Source organism: Quercus suber, unplaced genomic scaffold (assembly GCF_002906115.3).
Source record: "Quercus suber isolate HL8 unplaced genomic scaffold, Cork oak 2.0 scaffold_21, whole genome shotgun sequence".
In the NCBI taxonomy this organism is placed as follows: domain Eukaryota; kingdom Viridiplantae; phylum Streptophyta; class Magnoliopsida; order Fagales; family Fagaceae; genus Quercus; species Quercus suber.
The window spans coordinates 1836045-1854218 of record NW_027069486.1 but is presented as its reverse complement, the minus strand read 5'-3'; the positions used below and the strand labels follow the sequence as shown (position 1 = coordinate 1854218).

At 34.7% G+C, this 18174-nt stretch overlaps 2 long non-coding RNA genes and 2 pseudogenes across 2 annotated transcripts; all 4 read right to left on the bottom strand.

Moving 5' to 3' along the window:
• Positions 1 to 1525: 1525 nt before the first annotated feature.
• On the bottom strand, positions 1526 to 3748 carry LOC112009030 (uncharacterized). Its single transcript, XR_002882631.2, has 3 exons — positions 3227 to 3748; positions 3010 to 3141; positions 1526 to 1842 (listed from the first exon to the last, which is right to left on the bottom strand). It is a non-coding gene; the product is annotated as an uncharacterized LOC112009030 (long non-coding RNA).
• A 666-nt stretch (positions 3749 to 4414) lies between these two features.
• On the bottom strand, positions 4415 to 6954 carry LOC112009014 (chaperone protein ClpC1, chloroplastic-like; annotated as a pseudogene).
• A 1921-nt stretch (positions 6955 to 8875) lies between these two features.
• Positions 8876 to 13119, bottom strand: LOC112009013 (ATP-dependent Clp protease ATP-binding subunit ClpA homolog CD4B, chloroplastic-like; annotated as a pseudogene).
• A 2386-nt stretch (positions 13120 to 15505) lies between these two features.
• LOC136063510 (uncharacterized) lies at positions 15506 to 17961 on the bottom strand. The gene is made up of 5 exons (XR_010625151.1): positions 17815 to 17961; positions 16898 to 16945; positions 16595 to 16773; positions 16020 to 16238; positions 15506 to 15768 (listed from the first exon to the last, which is right to left on the bottom strand). It is a non-coding gene; the product is annotated as an uncharacterized LOC136063510 (long non-coding RNA).
• Positions 17962 to 18174: the final 213 nt, after the last annotated feature.

Here is an 18174-nt window from a genome sequence, read left to right as displayed (position 1 = left end):
GTTGACTCTTTGATGGTTGATAGTGATGAATGATTTGGGTGTGGCTAGCTATTGATCGTCTCTTGGCTATGCATACCTGGCAATGGGTGATTTGGGTTTTGGCTTGGCCTGTGGTGAGTGACTTTATTAAAAGGTCATTCTTGATTGGCCTTTTGTGTGAGTTCCACCTGTAACAATTTGGTGAGTGACTTATTATATTTTTGGTTGAGGCAAGTTTGGTTTTGGTCCCTCAAATTTAAAATATCTAGTTTTAATTCTTACTCACCAAATGAATATTGGTCAAGTAAAAAATAAATCCATGTGTTTATATCTTCTCTACTCACTAAATGAATAAACTTATTTGTTTATATATATATATATACACAGGGAAATGAAGTTAGGTTCAATTATGAACCAACTCCATGTGTTGAAAATACAAATGCTTGCTTGCAAACACAACACTTTTTTGGTATGTAAAAAACTAATAAATGGTAATTTCAATTATAGTGAAATTTTCTTATGTTTGTTTAAGTTTAAAATGTAACTTGATTTTTTTGACATATTTTTAGGCTAATATTGATTTTGCAATATGATGGATAACATTTTTTGGACAGTTTGTTTAATAGTATATTGCACAGTGGACATCATTTTTGGACAACTTTGCCTTGGACAGTTTCTTGAACAGCAAATTTGACTATTTAGACAACCGATTGCAGATGTAGCAATTTTTTTGGATAATTTTTTGTAAATAAAGAAGTTAGTCTAACATGTTAAATATATTAGATTGTACAAGTGCATGTTTGAGTAGCTTCTAGTTAAAGATTAATTATATATGCAAGTGATTAATATTTTTAAATGAAATGTCATGTACCAAATCTTGTTTATTTTTTAAATGCAATTAATATTTTTATGCTCATCACATATACGTGCTTGATTCTAGAAGAGAACTTGTTTAGGAGACAGATAACCAATTTCTTTTACATGCTCTTACTTAGTGGAATGCTCTTACTTGGACAAGTTTAGTGGCTATGTCTTTCACACTAGTTTTAACATTCATTTTATTTGGCTTATAATGGTACCAGCAATAACATTAACAAGAAACACATTCCAGATGTTGAAAAGAAAAACATTATAGAACGCTTTCTCCTTCCTCTCATTGTAGGAAATAGATTTCTCTATTGGTGAAAATAACATCATTTATATGGGGAACATCATACAAAACTAAACTCAAGATGATGCTTGGAAAGTAACCTATTACCAGCTCGCTATATTTCTTGCACCAAGGCACATAATAAATTTACATTGCGACGACAGCTCCCAAGAGAAAATTTCTTTAGACTGATCTAAATCAAGGTGCTTGGTGCTTCTTTCCCAATTATAATTCAAGCCCTCTTAATAATTTTAAAATGTACCAAGATTGAGGGATTATAAGAATATTCAATTTCTCACAATAAACCTATGACTAAAAGTTAGAGAAAACTGAACATAATACCAAAATCGAGCAAGTGGTTGGATAAGAGAAAGAAATATCATTAGTTTACTCATTAACCAAATGTACTGTTTAAACAAATTTTGTATCTATGATGGTAAAAGGATGAAGATGCTCCACTGAAGGCCCTATTACATTCATTAATAATGACGGAATTGGAAGAACAATCTTTGTATCATGCTCTAAATTCAATCAAATCAATAATTAAATAACTTGGCAAACAACTACAATGCTGAAGCCACATGAATAAACAAAAAGCACAACTAATATCTCTAAAAGGGAGACAAGTAGAGGTCTCATGAACAAAGCCAACTTCACAATAGGTTGAGTAGGCTTCATGGTAGGGGCTTGGGCCGCTTGGCTTCTATGTCATCCTGTAGTGTTAAAAAACAATTTTCAATTAGTACAATAACCATAGAAATTTTATTTATTTATTTATTTATTTTGTTACAATCATTACAGTCAATAATAAAATCACCAAATTTTGGAATACCTCATGACCAAGCAATAGAGTTTCCAGTTTAAGTCAAAGAAAAAAAAAGACTCCTAAAATTGCGCAAAAGGTAACAACAACAACAACCACAAGAAGCAAGGCAATAATAAAAATTTAAAGCAAAGAGGAAAAACATCAAGAAGATTAATACACTCACCCATTGCAACTTTTTTACACTAATACATGAAAAGCCCATCCAACCACCATTCATTGGTTTCAAATCCAAACAAAAGCTATAACCATTACACCAAGGACACACATAGGCTCACCATCAAATAGAAATTCAATCATGGCATATTCAACCATTATAGAACCAATTTAAATCCAAAAAGACTAAGATTAAAGAACCAATTTCATTATAGAAATTATAACTAACAAACTTCATGGCTAATGATCTACATCTGTAGCAATTTCTGGGGATGCCAAGAAAATTGAAAATCTGAAAAAGTAAATTTTGTATAATTAAGAATTTGCTACCCATTTAGTTTCTTCTATATCTAAGGAGTGACACTTGATATGAATCATTCAACACAATAAAGTATGCCTTTTTAACAACACATCTACAAGAAGTCTTTAAATTCAATTTTATGTAATTAACTCCAAATGAAAATATGTGCTGCCAAATATTTTCTGTGAAAGCTTTTCAGTGTATTGAACATTCATGCTTTGGTTAAATAGCTCATAAAGGTTCAAACTTTCATCATTAGGAACCTAATAATAAGCTCACTGAATAGAAATTACAAGGATTCAAGCATTTTTAAACAATTGACAAAAATGCAAGCAATATAAGACTTGATTTCAATTCCTAAGCTAAAAACCCAAAAATGAGAGAACAGAATTAAGTTCAACCCCAATGAGAAAAAGAGTTTGACCTTTGAATATTTTAAATATCCATGGCAGTTTTCATCAAGCATAATAAAGCTACATAATATCTACACTAAATTCCTCCAGAGTCCTTAAGTTGAGCAGCCACAATCACTATTTTTGGAAGATGTACAGTTCTAATCTACACTAAACGCGAATGAATTACACATGTATTAGCAATTACCCTCTGCATTTCAGCTTTCGAGACAAAGGAATGAGCGACATTCTCCAAACTGTCATTCAACACTTTCGTCAATGCAGCCGTGATTGCCTCCGCTTGTTTCGACGGCACGCCTTGTGCTTCTAAGCCCCTCATCTAAATGGAAAAATCGTAAATAAGTCACTCAAAATGGAAAATTCCAAAACTCTCACAAATAAAATTGAAAGAGAAATGAAAATACCAGAGCCAAAGTATCTACGAGAAATGCCCGCCTGAGACAGGCCCAAATTGGCAAGGCTGGCTGATCATAACCACCACCTCCGATGGTGGCTTTTTCTCTCCTTTGACCAAACTCTCTTTCTTTCTCTCTCAATCTTATATCCTTCCATAGATCAAACCCAAAAAAGCATCAACTTCTCTCTTGCCCGATTCTCTCCAAACCCTAACCCTTACTTTCTTTGATTTGGGTCTGAAAAGCATCAAATTCTCACTTAAACACCTGATTCTCTCCAAACCCCAACCCTCACTCTCTCTAATTTGGGTCTAAAAAGGGTGCGCGATGTTTAGGAGTTGGGATCTCTAATGGTGAGCCGCCATTTTTTCTTCGTTTTTGCTTATGGGTCTGAGTTGGGTATGCGGGAAGCGATGACAACGGGGTTGAGGGAGAGGCAGAGAGCAAGCTAGCGTGAATGTTGAGAGAGTGGTGGAGGCGCAGTCGGGGTTGAAAGAGTGAAGCATTAGAGAGAGTGATGGATAGAGCTCGGAGGTATTGAGAGAGAGGAAAGAGAGTTTAATTTAGTGAAATTCAAAAATGGGAAGCTGAAATGAAATCTTGAGTGAGCATACAGATTGCCAGCATGTCCTGGTGAGGTGTCAAAATAAGGAGTCATTGGATTAAATGGATGGCTGGGATTTGAGGTATTGCACACTGTGCAATACCTAGGGTGTTGCACTGGATGTGAATCCCTTGTCCAACAGGCTCATATAATGAGCTAAGCAAAAGGGTGGGCTGGACATGTGGGTGTCGGCACCCAACAGCTTATTCATTGTTGGTTGTCCTCTGTGTATGCGCGCATGTTTTTAATTACTTGAGTTAATCTTCCTTCTCTTTTTCCACAACTTTTTTGATTGTGATGTGGCAGAGTGTAAATTATGAAAAGAAATTATGGGTCAATGTGTAAGTGGTAGACAATTACTCACGATCTGTCACGTCAAAATTGTGGCAAAAAAATTGTGAAATAGTTTTTGAAATACTTACTATGTTATTAAACCGTTACTTTTGCAATTAATTTCACTACATAAGACTCATCAAGATCTAGACTTGATTTTTTAGAGGGCTTTCAGAAGGTATTAAGCATTAATTTCGGTTCCATGCTCATTATTGCAAACAGCTTGGAGAAAATTAGACATCAATATAAAGATGAGAAAACTAGAAAATTTTTATGTCACCCTTGTCATCCAGGCCAATGGTCACGCTGTCTCCCTCTTTTATGTTTCCTCTTAATATTTCCTCAGCCAAGTTGTCCTCCAATAACCTCACAATGGTCCTCCTCAATGGTCTAGCTCCATAGTTGGGGTTGTATCCTTCTCTTACCAACATCTCCCTCACTTTCTCATTCACCTTGAGCTTTATTTTCTTTGCCTTGATCAATCTTTCACTTACTTCTTTCAACATTATATCCGCAATCTCCTTAATCTCAATGTTAAATTACCGATTCTTCCAAAAGCTTAAGCTGTTAAGAAATGGTGAATTTAATCACTTCACCATAAGTCTAACACTCAGAACTTGATAGTTGCCGGAACAGAACCACTTCATCAATCCTATTCAAAAACTCAGACCTAAAATTTTCCCTTAGTTCTTCTGCCACTTCCATTTTCACTTTGTCAAAGCCTAAAGAATGTTCTCTCATAATCAAGCTACCACCAATATTTGACGTCGTTATAATGACTGCATTTTTGAAGTCCACTTTACGTCCTTTGTTATCTGCTAACCTACCATCATCCAATATCTGAAGCATCACATTGAAGACTGATGGATGAGCCTTCTCAATCTCATCAAAGAGGATCAAACTGTGGGGCCGAAGACGAACAGCTTTTGTAAGCTGACCGCCCTCATCATATCCAATATAACCAGGAGGAGAGCCAAAAAGCTTTGAAACAGTATGACTCTCCATGTATTCACTCATGTCAAGCCTAATTATTGATTCTTTTGAGCCGAAATATTCAACAGCTAGTGCATTGGCCAGCTCTGTCTTTCCAACCCCTGTTGGTCCAGTGAACATGAGGCTTGCTATAGGCTGCATGGGGTCTCTAATTCCTGCACGAGCTCGGTGGACAGCACGACTTACAGCTTCAACTGCTTCATGTTGTCCTATAATGCGATTATGAAGAGCATTTTCCATATTCAAAAGCCGCTGGGATTCTTCTGGTGTTACTATCTCAATTGGAATACCTGTCCATAAAGAGACAATTTGCTGTATGTCTGACTCAATCAATACCCTCCTTTCGTTTGATACTTTCAAATTTTGAAGTTGAACTTGGGCTCCAGCTTCATCAATCAAGTCTATTGCTTTATCAGGCAGGAAACGATCACTGAATAATATTGAAATATAGTATGAGAATTAGAAATATGACCAACTGCTGAGTTTAATATTTTACGACTAAATTACAAATAATATAATCTAATTATCAGAAAATTTTGTATTTTTCATTCAATCCTCTACGTTCCATTCGTCTTCAATGTAATTTTTCGGTCCAATCCACTTTGTTACGTCCACCAAAATGACAAGGACATTATTTTGAAAAGTGAAAAATACTAAAGCTAAGGACAAGATTGGGCGAACTAGACAAAGAACTAAATTGAAAACAAATTAAAAATCACATGACCAAAAAAAAAAAATCTTAAAGACTAAACTGAAAACAGGTCAAGGTTAGAGGTGTAAACATATCAAACCTGATATACTGATTTGACAAACGAGCAGAAGCTTGAGAATCTCGATTGTCTCATCAACTGAGGGTTCGGGTACTTCTACTGATTGAAAACGCCTTTTCAAAGCTGAATCCGCCTCTATGTACTTTCTGTATTCGTCTTGTGTTGTAGCTCCTATGCACTACAAGAACAAAAAATACCAAAAAAAGAAGGTAAACATGTTAAATTTAACACCATGACACATGCCATTACTGAAGAAAAGTAAAACCACCTTCAATTCGCCTCTTGCAAGAGCTGGTTTTAACATGTTAGCAGCATCTAGTGCTCCTCTTCCTGAACCAGCTCCAATAAGAGTGTGCACCTCATCAATGAATAGAATTATTGACCCATCACTTTGTTTGACTTCATCAACCAGTTGTGTTATCCTTTCCTCAAATTCTCCACGACTCGATGCTCCAGCCACAAGTCGTCCCATGTCAATGGCAAAGACCTGAATAAGACATGAAAGCATTATATATATATATATATATAGACACAACAATTTTTTAATTGTTAACATTTTTACAATTGCAAACATAGCGTGTTGCAATTAAACTAACATTACTTGTATCTCGGATTAATTATCACTTACACTACTTTTCTTATGCACCAATATTCACAATAATCAATAAAGTTAGTGACCTTCTTATCCTGAAGTTTTGGTGGTACTGTGGCATTGGCTATGGCTTGGGCAAGGCCTTCTACGATTACAGTTTTACCAACACCTGGATCACCAACAAGGCATGGGATATTCTTTCTCCTTTTCAACAATATTTGTTCCACACGCTCCAGCTGATGCTGCCTTCCTATTACAGGATCCAACTTTCCCTGAAATGCAGCCATAATCAGATGCATACTTCTTCCATTTGCATATATTTTCATGCCTGGAAGGGCATTAGGCAAAAGCAAAATTGGTTTACCTCTCCTGCCATCTTCGCTAAATCTGTTCCATATTTCATAAGAACATCTATCTTGAAAGGCTGCCGCGAAAGCTTCTCCATTGCAAATTCAAATCAAATGCCTTGTTTGTATCTTTTAAACAATGTTAGATTATGATGTTATTGAGTTGCATCCATATTTCTAGCTATTTGCTCTTTTATACCGTGATTGCAACCAATATTCCAGCATTTCTCTTAGTCCAATGCATCATTGGCTGCTACGTACACCAATTTCCAAGACTATTGCTTGCACTTCCTCACATAAACCCGCATTAAAACTAGAAGAGGGTGCGATTTCCGTAAGGCCATAACCATGCAATCTAGCCATGTGGAGAGATGGTTCAAACTTCAAAGGAAGTTCCATACTCCAGCTGGTAACGTTGGCTTCCACTACTACTTAATTTCTACTGCTAATGCTTTGTCTCCTAGGCTTCCTGTTGGAGTTTGAATGCCCAAATGGTCATAATTCACAAACCTTTATGGGAATTTGATCGTGCACTGATGGGCATGCATGTAACTAGCTACTGCTAGTTGATAATTTGTTAAACTAGTTAGGCCTCGAATAATTTTTTTTTTTAAAAAAAATTAATAGATGCTCAAAATTTTATGAAAAAAGAAAAAAATATCTAACTTTTCTTTGGCAATTTTTTATATTTCTCATAAAAATGGTATTAAAAATTTTCTAAAATGATTAATTAACAAATACTCTAAAAGCACTATTTAATTAATATGACTCATAATTTTTTTAGTTAAAATATCACAAACTTTCATCCTTTGGTTAGAATGTCATTTAAGTAGGATTGGGAAAAACGTTAATTCTCCTATACAATTTACTCTAATCATAGTCTCTCTCAGTGCTTCAGGGTTGTTGAAGTTCCTTCCCCTTCAAATCCAGACTAGAGATTCTCGAAGAAAAAAAAAATCCAAACCTGAGAACCCATATACATTTTGCCTAGAAATAATGACCTTGAAGCCGATTAAAACTCAATTAATTAGTATTTATACTTTGTGTGTAATAAATTAAAACCTATGCTCATGGGCCAAGCTCAAGATCCTTCGAGAGAGAGAGACTTACAAACATTAGGTGTTGGTTCTACTTTATAAGGCACTTGTGTCCAATGCATAAAAAACATTTGCTTTATATAAATTCAAAATCATTCTGTCGATTGTTGGATTTAATTTAAAATTTTCATTTGATTTTTTTAATTTTTCTAATTTTAAATATTGCTTTTATTTCATTAGTCTTTCATCTTTCATCTTTCTTTTTTCCATTTGTTAAATGGGTTGTGTTAACGGGTATCGTAAGGTGCCCATTAACTGTAACCCTTTTTATTTTTATTTTTTTCACTTTATTGCAGTTTTATGTCATATTTTTGCAGCTTTTAGCTTGTGAGACCAGCTTTATAGAGAGAAAAATATATTAAAATAATTTTTTTTCCTTTTTGTTCAATTTTTTTATCAAATGGGACTCACATTAGTGCAACTTTAACAAGCTGCTTGTTAACATTTGCCTTTTTAAATATATATTCTGTATTCTACACTCTAAGCCTCTTAGGTGACGTTCAGTCAATTTAGTAATAATAGGACTACACAGAGCAACACAAACTAAAATGTTGAATTCCTTTTACATTCTTCTTGCCTCCATTCTCTTCTCCTCTCCAGGAAGTTTCACTCCCAAGAAGCTCTTCTCTCATAGAACATACTTCTTAAGGAATCACTGTGTCAGGCTATACCCATTACACATGCCTTTGGTAAACCAAACAATGATTCATGAGGAAAACAATTCTTAAACAGATCAAAGATTAAAAACAAATTGTTGAAAGGAAATTAGTCCTGCTTTTTTTCTTATGTTTATCTCTCCATATTCACATCCTGCCTAAGAGAAATATAGAATACTAGCATCTATGATGAAAAAAAAAAATTCAAGGATAAGTTAGAACAAAAAGAATCAAATAATGCCTAGTATAGACTATGGAGTATGCAAGAGAGATCAGAGAAGAAACATAGATTCTCTCCTAATTTGGAAGTCATTAGAATATATTATCATCTAAATTGTCTTGATATATAAATAGGAAGGTTTTGAATAGCTACAGCCATTGCAGATGATTTAGGTTCCTTAAATCTCTTAGTTAGATGAACCTCTATACCTTATACTTTCAACCTCTCAAACACTTCATTGAACATTATATCAGCAATCAACTTCAAATCCTGTGTGCTGGGCTTCCTAAAGACAATTATCTCATCTAACCTAATCAGAAACTCAGGCTTGAAACTCTTCTGCAATTCCTGAATAACCAGGTTCTTTATCCAATCATAACTATTGTCCTTAACATCTTTAGCAAGATCAATCATGCTACTTCCTACATTGGATGTCATTATAATGAGTGTTTTTAAAATCCACTGTCCTACCCTTGCCATCTGTTAATCTACCATCATCAAGGATTTGAAGCATTGCGTTGAAGACCTTAGGGTGAGCTTTCTCTATCTCATCAAAGAGGATAATTGTGTAAGAATGGCGATAAACAGCTTCAGTCAGTTGACCTGCCTCTTTGTGGCCAATATAACCAGGAGGTGCACCAATGAGCTTTGAAACTGCATGGCCCTTCATGTATTCACTCATATCAATTCGAACCACGGAATTCTCCGAACCAATGAAGTATTTGCTCAGCGTCTTTGCCAATTGTGTCTTTCCTACGCCTGTTGGACCAGTAAATATAAAGCTAGCAATAGGCCTGTTGGGATCTTTTAGCTCAACTTTGGCACGACGGATTGCATGACTTTCTGCTTTGATAGCTTCATCCTGTCCAATAATATACTTCTGAAGTGTTTATTCCATTTTGAGGAGGCAGGCTGACTCAGCACTTGATAGATTCTCAACTGGGATTCCCGTCCAAGAAGAAACAATGTGTTGAATATGCACCTCTGTCACTACAGGACCTATGTACTTTCCCTCACTCTCTGCTTTGCTTTTCCCTTTGTAATTCCTTATTAGAATTGATATTTGGTCCTTGACCTCAGTTTCCCGATCATGTAACTCAATAGCCTATCAAAAAATTTACGGTTAGCAAGTCCTGCATAAAGATGGCTGACCAACAAAAATGATCGAGACCAAGAAGCTAGGCATTCAAAATTCCGATAAACTATTAGATACATTTCAATATCTATAGGTCCACAAAATTTAGCTCTTTGACAATATAGGCATCTGTGTTTTCTTTGCCTGATTTTTGATGCCCATCTCAAAGATTTATTCCAGACTAATAAGTTACCAGATTGGACTTTAAAATTGAACTTTCTTACCTTAATATTTTATAATTAGAATATGTTGGTGAGCTTCACACCAAGGACCATGTTTTTAAGACCTAATTATGTCAAGTATACAACAATGAAGAAGTACAAAAACCTTTTCAAAATCTTGGCTAGTGATAACTTTATCCTTCTCCTTTGAATCTGCAAAAGCTCTTTCTCAAGTTCTTCAACTTCCTTTGGAAGCTGAAAATGACTGTGTTTTGCATACTTAAGATTTTGCAAAAACCGTAAAGTTTTAATCATTTTGCTAAATTTGCAACAAATAAGTAAGTACCTGTGCACACTGAAGTCGAACCTCAGACCCAAGCTCATCAATCAAGTCAATTGCTTAATCAAGTAAGAAGCGATCACTGAAATCCCAAACTATACATAAGAAACCCGAAGTGTCCTAAGCCTGAAATAAATTTAATATCAGAGACAATCTAAGGGATTTCTTTTAATAATAACAAAATCCCATTAATTTTACATCACTTCGCAAACTCTGGTTTTGTTTTTTTTTTTTGGGATCTATATGGACATAGAATCAATATCACATGAAAGACAGAATGTTTAATGTTATCCATAGAAACATGTGTGACTTCCCTCTAGGAACTTCTGTTACTAGCAACTAATCCCCCTTGTTACTTTTAGCTTCAGTTCCCTGAATCAAGAGAACTCCCGAACCAACGAAGCAATGATAAACAATAGGCAAGATGTTGAACTTATAATAGAGTCACCTATAAATTAAGTTCCAAGATCCACTTTCCATTTCAAAAGCTACCCACACATGTCAATATCTGAACAACAGGATAGTCACCTATCATTAAATGCATTCCCTTTAGTAGATCAATTACAAAAAGTCAGTCTGATCTTTTGAACATTTACAATCTGGTATGTCATTCCTCAAAATGCAAAAGAGAACATAAACTGTTTGAAGAATTTGGTTAATTTCTGGTCTAGAATGTTGTATCTATTGTTTTTGGTACCAAATAAGGTGCACAAATAGTTAGTCACGAATCATGAAAAAGAGATGAGGACTAAGAGAACTCAATGAATGAGAAACCACAACAGAATTATCTATATGGAGAGGATCTAACTTTAGTACTTTACTTCATTTTCCCACTGATTTGGAATAAGAAATTTGTTGTCATCCCCATAAAAATTCAAACTACTGTTGAGTACTTCACAAATAATTTTAGAAATGCCTAATATTAACTGTATTCTAGCATAATTCAAGACTGGTTTCTTTAGGATAAAATGGTTATCTAATGAAGATTTTGAGATGGTTTCAGATATTTCATCATATAAAATGGTTTTCATTGCATGGACATTAAATGAATAGGAAATTCATCTACTTTTGCAAGTTGCTTTATAACGGCAAGTTTATAAATGATATTTTACCAACTAGGCCATGAAAGGATAAGTAATATGATGTAGTGGAGTAATTTAATTTGAAATGTATATAGAGATAAAGACAGGAGACAAATGTAAAAAAAATCTTCATCACAATACACAACATAGAATGATTTCAAAGTTCAAACAACACACCTGATATATTGCTTTGACAACTTAGCAGCTGCACTAAGGGCTTCATCTGTATAAATGACCTTGTGATATTCCCATATGTTAAACGAAGCCCTTTCAAAATACATATGGTGTCATCAACGGATGGTCCAGGAACTTTCACAGGCTGAAATCATCCTTCGAAGCTGGATCTTTCTCCATGTTTCTGTACTCATCAAATGTCGTGGCACCATTACCTGCACCAGTTGAAGCAAGTCAAAACCTTCTTCTTCCTTTTTTAATTTAAAAAAAAAAAAGCGAGATCAAGCTTGGACACACAATTCAATTTGGAATTTAGAGTTAGACACGATCCATCAATGATAAATAATCTAATTCCAAAAGCTTGTCAAGATAGTAAAGGAAATATAAATTCCAAACTTATTCAATTAGAGACTTTAATAGATTAAAATGATCCAAAACACTTACTTATACAGCAGAGTTAAGTTACCTTTAATTCACCTCTTGCAAGAGCAGGTTTTAAGATGTTTGCTGCATTGATTGCACTGTCTTTTACAACTCCTGCTCCAATCAGCATGCAAACCTCATCAATAAAAAGTATTATATCATCACTTTGTTTAACTTCATCCATAAGTTGCTTTAGCCTTTCCTCAAACTCTCGGCGATATATTGTCCCAGAAATAATACGGGGTATATCCAAGCTAATCACCTGAGAGGCACAATAATATATTCATTAGAATATCATACAAGAGATGGTAAAAGTTTGCAGCTCATGTTTCAAGGATGGTTGCTAAAAATATAAGGCCCAATCATTATCAAGCCCGAGTTCATTCCTTCTTGGTGTGCAAGCAAGCAAAGATATCTTAATCCTACTTGTATTGTGAGTATTGTAACCCTCGTTTAATGTATGAGTAGTCAAAGGTTTAGCCTACTATAAATACTCATCAATGGATTCATTGTAATATACAAAGCTCATGGTAAAGATGTAGTTTCATGGGTTATAGTAATGCTTAAAATTCCTACATTTTACATAAGACTTCATATTGTAAACAGTTTTATACAGACCTTTACATCAAGTATTTCAGGAACTTGTCTACTTGAAATCCTTTGAGCAAGACCTTCAACAATAGTTGTTTCTCCAACACCAGGTGATCCAATGAGGCAGGGATTGTTCTTAGTCCGCCTACCTGAAATTTTACTCGTTCTACTTGCTCCTGCCTTCCCACAACTGGATCCAAGTGTCCCTAAAATGCAATACTCTTAAAAATCAATTGAAATATGATACATTTTTGCACAGCAATGCAATGCAATGCATCAGAATTAGTTAAAGGGCCTTTAACAGTGGCAAATACATAGAAGCACGATTACCTTCTTAGCTAATTCTGTAAAATATGCTTCACAATTTATACTGCTTATCTGCATTCATCATTGAATATGAAGATGATTAATTTATACTAAAGCAAAAACCTTCTAGCTTAAAAGTCAAAACAAATTAAACAGAGAAACTTGGAGTTTGACATCAAGTTATACAAATAAATTTTTCGTTGAATTAGTTGTTTTCTTCCTAAACTTGTGCCTCTATTGTTATTGTTCAAAGGAGTCCACCCCAACCAAACTGATTCGCTTTGATTCCATTCGGTTTGGCTCGTGGTTTTTTTTCCTCTCAATCGACTTCGAGATGACTATTTGGAAAATCAACTTTTTTGGGTTTGGTCCAAAATCTTCTCCCAACCTCGACTGAACCAAACCAATATGAAAAAAACAGCGCAAGGGTTGCTAACTGCTGGAGCAAATTAGCAAAATTGTAATTGAACAAGAGAGGGAAGGAATACCCATTTTCCCAAAGACCAGTTGGTTGATCAGGGACTCTGACCCAATACAAATTTTCAGTGCACTATATGTTCAACCAACATCTTTCTTCTAGTAAGGTGTGTTCCTTGACCAATTAGGTGCCCAATTAGCCAAACTGCATTATTTTGCCCATTAAAACCTTGTCAATGAGCCAGTCTTTAATTTTGTAGCCTAAATAATACAGGACCTTGCTAATATAAGTTGAAGTTTCCACTTTCCAATCAAAATTTTTTTGTCCTTATTATTATTATTATTATACCCAAATTCATTAATCAACAAAGAAGAGTAACATTTTTCCTCAATTGCTCAGAAACAACATTCGGAAGAGAGAGCATGTTAAATTATCCAAATAACACCTATGAACAACGGCAAATTTAGCAAGAACATGTACAACATAATTAGGATCTCTCATAATCCAGCAAATAAATACGTACTGGACAAAACCTTTGCTAAGCTCAAACCTTAAAATTTCCCTCCACAATAATCTTCTTTAAGTGTAAATATGGATCGTAAACCTTAATCCATGAAATGGAAATATTTTAGCCCTTTTGGTTAAGTAAGGAAATTGTGGGGCCATGGTTCCAATCCAAGACGCAGAGAAAAACGTGAGCCATCAATCGTATTTTTAAACTAAAAAAGTATTAGGCAAAGAGCCCAACCCGTGTTGTAACTTTAAAATATATACATTATTTGGGCTCTGTGTAATCCGGCCCAATAATCTTTCTTTTCTTTTTATAATTTACCTTTAAATTAGTCTGGACAAAGGATTGAAGGAATGGGAACCCGGGGGAACAAAAGAAACCTGAACACATCCCAAATAACAGCACTCTCTGACCACAGCAGGAAGGCTTGTCTTTTTTTATTAAAAAAAAAAAAACCTTGGTAAGAATGATTACTTTATAACCACCATTAATTTAGTCACCATGTGTAGCCCTACTTTAGTGATTAAGAGCTATATTATAAACAAATTAAAGGGGTTATTGTATATGGGGCAGCAACAAAGAGCCTAAGATTTATACAGGTCCCATATAGAGTTGTCTGACGGTTGTCTCCACAAAATCGATAAAGACAAGCTTGTTATTCCTTCCCTTTAATTAATCACCCAATATATTCTAACACTACTACTACTACGTATTCTTAATTTCTTGGTCTCTCTCTTTTATGTCTAACAGATATCTTTTTGTTCGGCTGGATAGCTGTGACCAGCACATAGGGATTGGGGACCCAGCTCATAAGTCATAAAGTCACAACCATTTTATGCTTCTTAACAACCCACCCTCCCATTTCCTTCACATAATCAGCGGATAACAAAATATTCTATGTTGAAAGTTGAAACAACTAAAGTTTATACATTGCAACGGATTATTTGTTTGTCTTTTGTATGCTTTTTAGATTTACAAAGAATACTGAGAAAAATGGAAGGGAAATTGTTTAAATATTTTGAAAAAAGTTCAATTATTTTTCTTCTTTCTACCTTTCTTTCGGTGACCACACAGAAAGGTGAGAATCTTGGGTTTGGGGGATAAAATCAACTTCAGCGTATAAACTTACAAGCATGACTTCACAATCAGGCAGTTATGCGTGATGGTTGCTAAAGAAAATTCATGCCTTCTTTAGTGCACAGTTTAATTGGGCTAGCGGCAAATATATACATATATATATATATATATTTATTTATTTATTTATTTGCTTATAGATTTGGTTTCTTTAGGATAAAATGGTTATCTAATGAAGATTTTGAGATGGTTTCAGATATTTCATCATATAAAATGGTTTTCATTGCATGGACATTAAATGAATAGGAAATTCATCTACTTTTGCAAGTTGCTTTATAACGGCAAGTTTATAAATGATATTTTACCAACTAGGCCATGAAAGGATAAGTAATATGATGTAGTGGAGTAATTTAATTTGAAATGTATATAGAGATAAAGACAGGAGACAAATGTAAAAAAAATCTTCATCACAATACACAACATAGAATGATTTCAAAGTTCAAACAACACACCTGATATATTGCTTTGACAACTTAGCAGCTGCACTAAGGGCTTCATCTGTATAAATGACCTTGTGATATTCCCATATGTTAAACGAAGCCCTTTCAAAATACATATGGTGTCATCAACGGATGGTCCAGGAACTTTCACAGGCTGAAATCATCCTTCGAAGCTGGATCTTTCTCCATGTTTCTGTACTCATCAAATGTCGTGGCACCATTACCTGCACCAGTTGAAGCAAGTCAAAACCTTCTTCTTCCTTTTTTAATTTAAAAAAAAAAAAGCGAGATCAAGCTTGGACACACAATTCAATTTGGAATTTAGAGTTAGACACGATCCATCAATGATAAATAATCTAATTCCAAAAGCTTGTCAAGATAGTAAAGGAAATATAAATTCCAAACTTATTCAATTAGAGCCTTTAATAGATTAAAATGATCCAAAACACTTACTTATACAGCAGAGTTAAGTTACCTTTAATTCACCTCTTGCAAGAGCAGGTTTTAAGATGTTTGCTGCATTGATTGCACTGTCTTTTACAACTCCTGCTCCAATCAGCATGCAAACCTCATCAATAAAAAGTATTATATCATCACTTTGTTTAACTTCATCCATAAGTTGCTTTAGCCTTTCCTCAAACTCTCGGCGATATATTGTCCCAGAAATAATACGGGGTATATCCAAGCTAATCACCTGAGAGGCACAATAATATATTCATTAGAATATCATACAAGAGATGGTAAAAGTTTGCAGCTCATGTTTCAAGGATGGTTGCTAAAAATATAAGGCCCAATCATTATCAAGCCCGAGTTCATTCCTTCTTGGTGTGCAAGCAAGCAAAGATATCTTAATCCTACTTGTATTGTGAGTATTGTAACCCTCGTTTAATGTATGAGTAGTCAAAGGTTTAGCCTACTATAAATACTCATCAATGGATTCATTGTAATATACAAAGCTCATGGTAAAGATGTAGTTTCATGAGTTATAGTAATGCTTAAAATTCCTACATTTTACATAAGACTTCATATTGTAAACAGTTTTATACAGACCTTTACATCAAGTATTTCAGGAACTTGTCTACTTGAAATCCTTTGAGCAAGACCTTCAACAATAGTTGTTTCTCCAACACCAGGTGATCCAATGAGGCAGGGATTGTTCTTAGTCCGCCTACCTGAAATTTTACTCGTTCTACTTGCTCCTGCCTTCCCACAACTGGATCCAAGTGTCCCTAAAATGCAATACTCTTAAAAATCAATTGAAATATGATACATTTTTGCACAGCAATGCAATGCAATGCATCAGAATTAGTTAAAGGGCCTTTAACAGTGGCAAATACATAGAAGCACGATTACCTTCTTAGCTAATTCTGTAAAATATGCTTCACAATTTATACTGCTTATCTGCATTCATCATTGAATATGAAGATGATTAATTTATACTAAAGCAAAAACCTTCTAGCTTAAAAGTCAAAACAAATTAAACAGAGAAACTTGGAGTTTGACATCAAGTTATACAAATAAATTTTTCGTTGAATTAGTTGTTTTCTTCCTAAACTTGTGCCTCTATTGTTATTGTTCAAAGGAGTCCACCCCAACCAAACTGATTCGCTTTGATTCCATTCGGTTTGGCTCGTGGTTTTTTTTCCTCTCAATCGACTTCGAGATGACTATTTGGAAAATCAACTTTTTTGGGTTTGGTCCAAAATCTTCTCCCAACCTCGACTGAACCAAACCAATATGAAAAAAACAGCGCAAGGGTTGCTAACTGCTGGAGCAAATTAGCAAAATTGTAATTGAACAAGAGAGGGAAGGAATACCCATTTTCCCAAAGACCAGTTGGTTGATCAGGGACTCTGACCCAATACAAATTTTCAGTGCACTATATGTTCAACCAACATCTTTCTTCTAGTAAGGTGTGTTCCTTGACCAATTAGGTGCCCAATTAGCCAAACTGCATTATTTTGCCCATTAAAACCTTGTCAATGAGCCAGTCTTTAATTTTGTAGCCTAAATAATACAGGACCTTGCTAATATAAGTTGAAGTTTCCACTTTCCAATCAAAATTTTTTTGTCCTTATTATTATTATTATTATACCCAAATTCATTAATCAACAAAGAAGAGTAACATTTTTCCTCAATTGCTCAGAAACAACATTCGGAAGAGAGAGCATGTTAAATTATCCAAATAACACCTATGAACAACGGCAAATTTAGCAAGAACATGTACAACATAATTAGGATCTCTCATAATCCAGCAAATAAATACGTACTGGACAAAACCTTTGCTAAGCTCAAACCTTAAAATTTCCCTCCACAATAATCTTCTTTAAGTGTAAATATGGATCGTAAACCTTAATCCATGAAATGGAAATATTTTAGCCCTTTTGGTTAAGTAAGGAAATTGTGGGGCCATGGTTCCAATCCAAGACGCAGAGAAAAACGTGAGCCATCAATCGTATTTTTAAACTAAAAAAGTATTAGGCAAAGAGCCCAACCCGTGTTGTAACTTTAAAATATATACATTATTTGGGCTCTGTGTAATCCGGCCCAATAATCTTTCTTTTCTTTTTATAATTTACCTTTAAATTAGTCTGGACAAAGGATTGAAGGAATGGGAACCCGGGGGAACA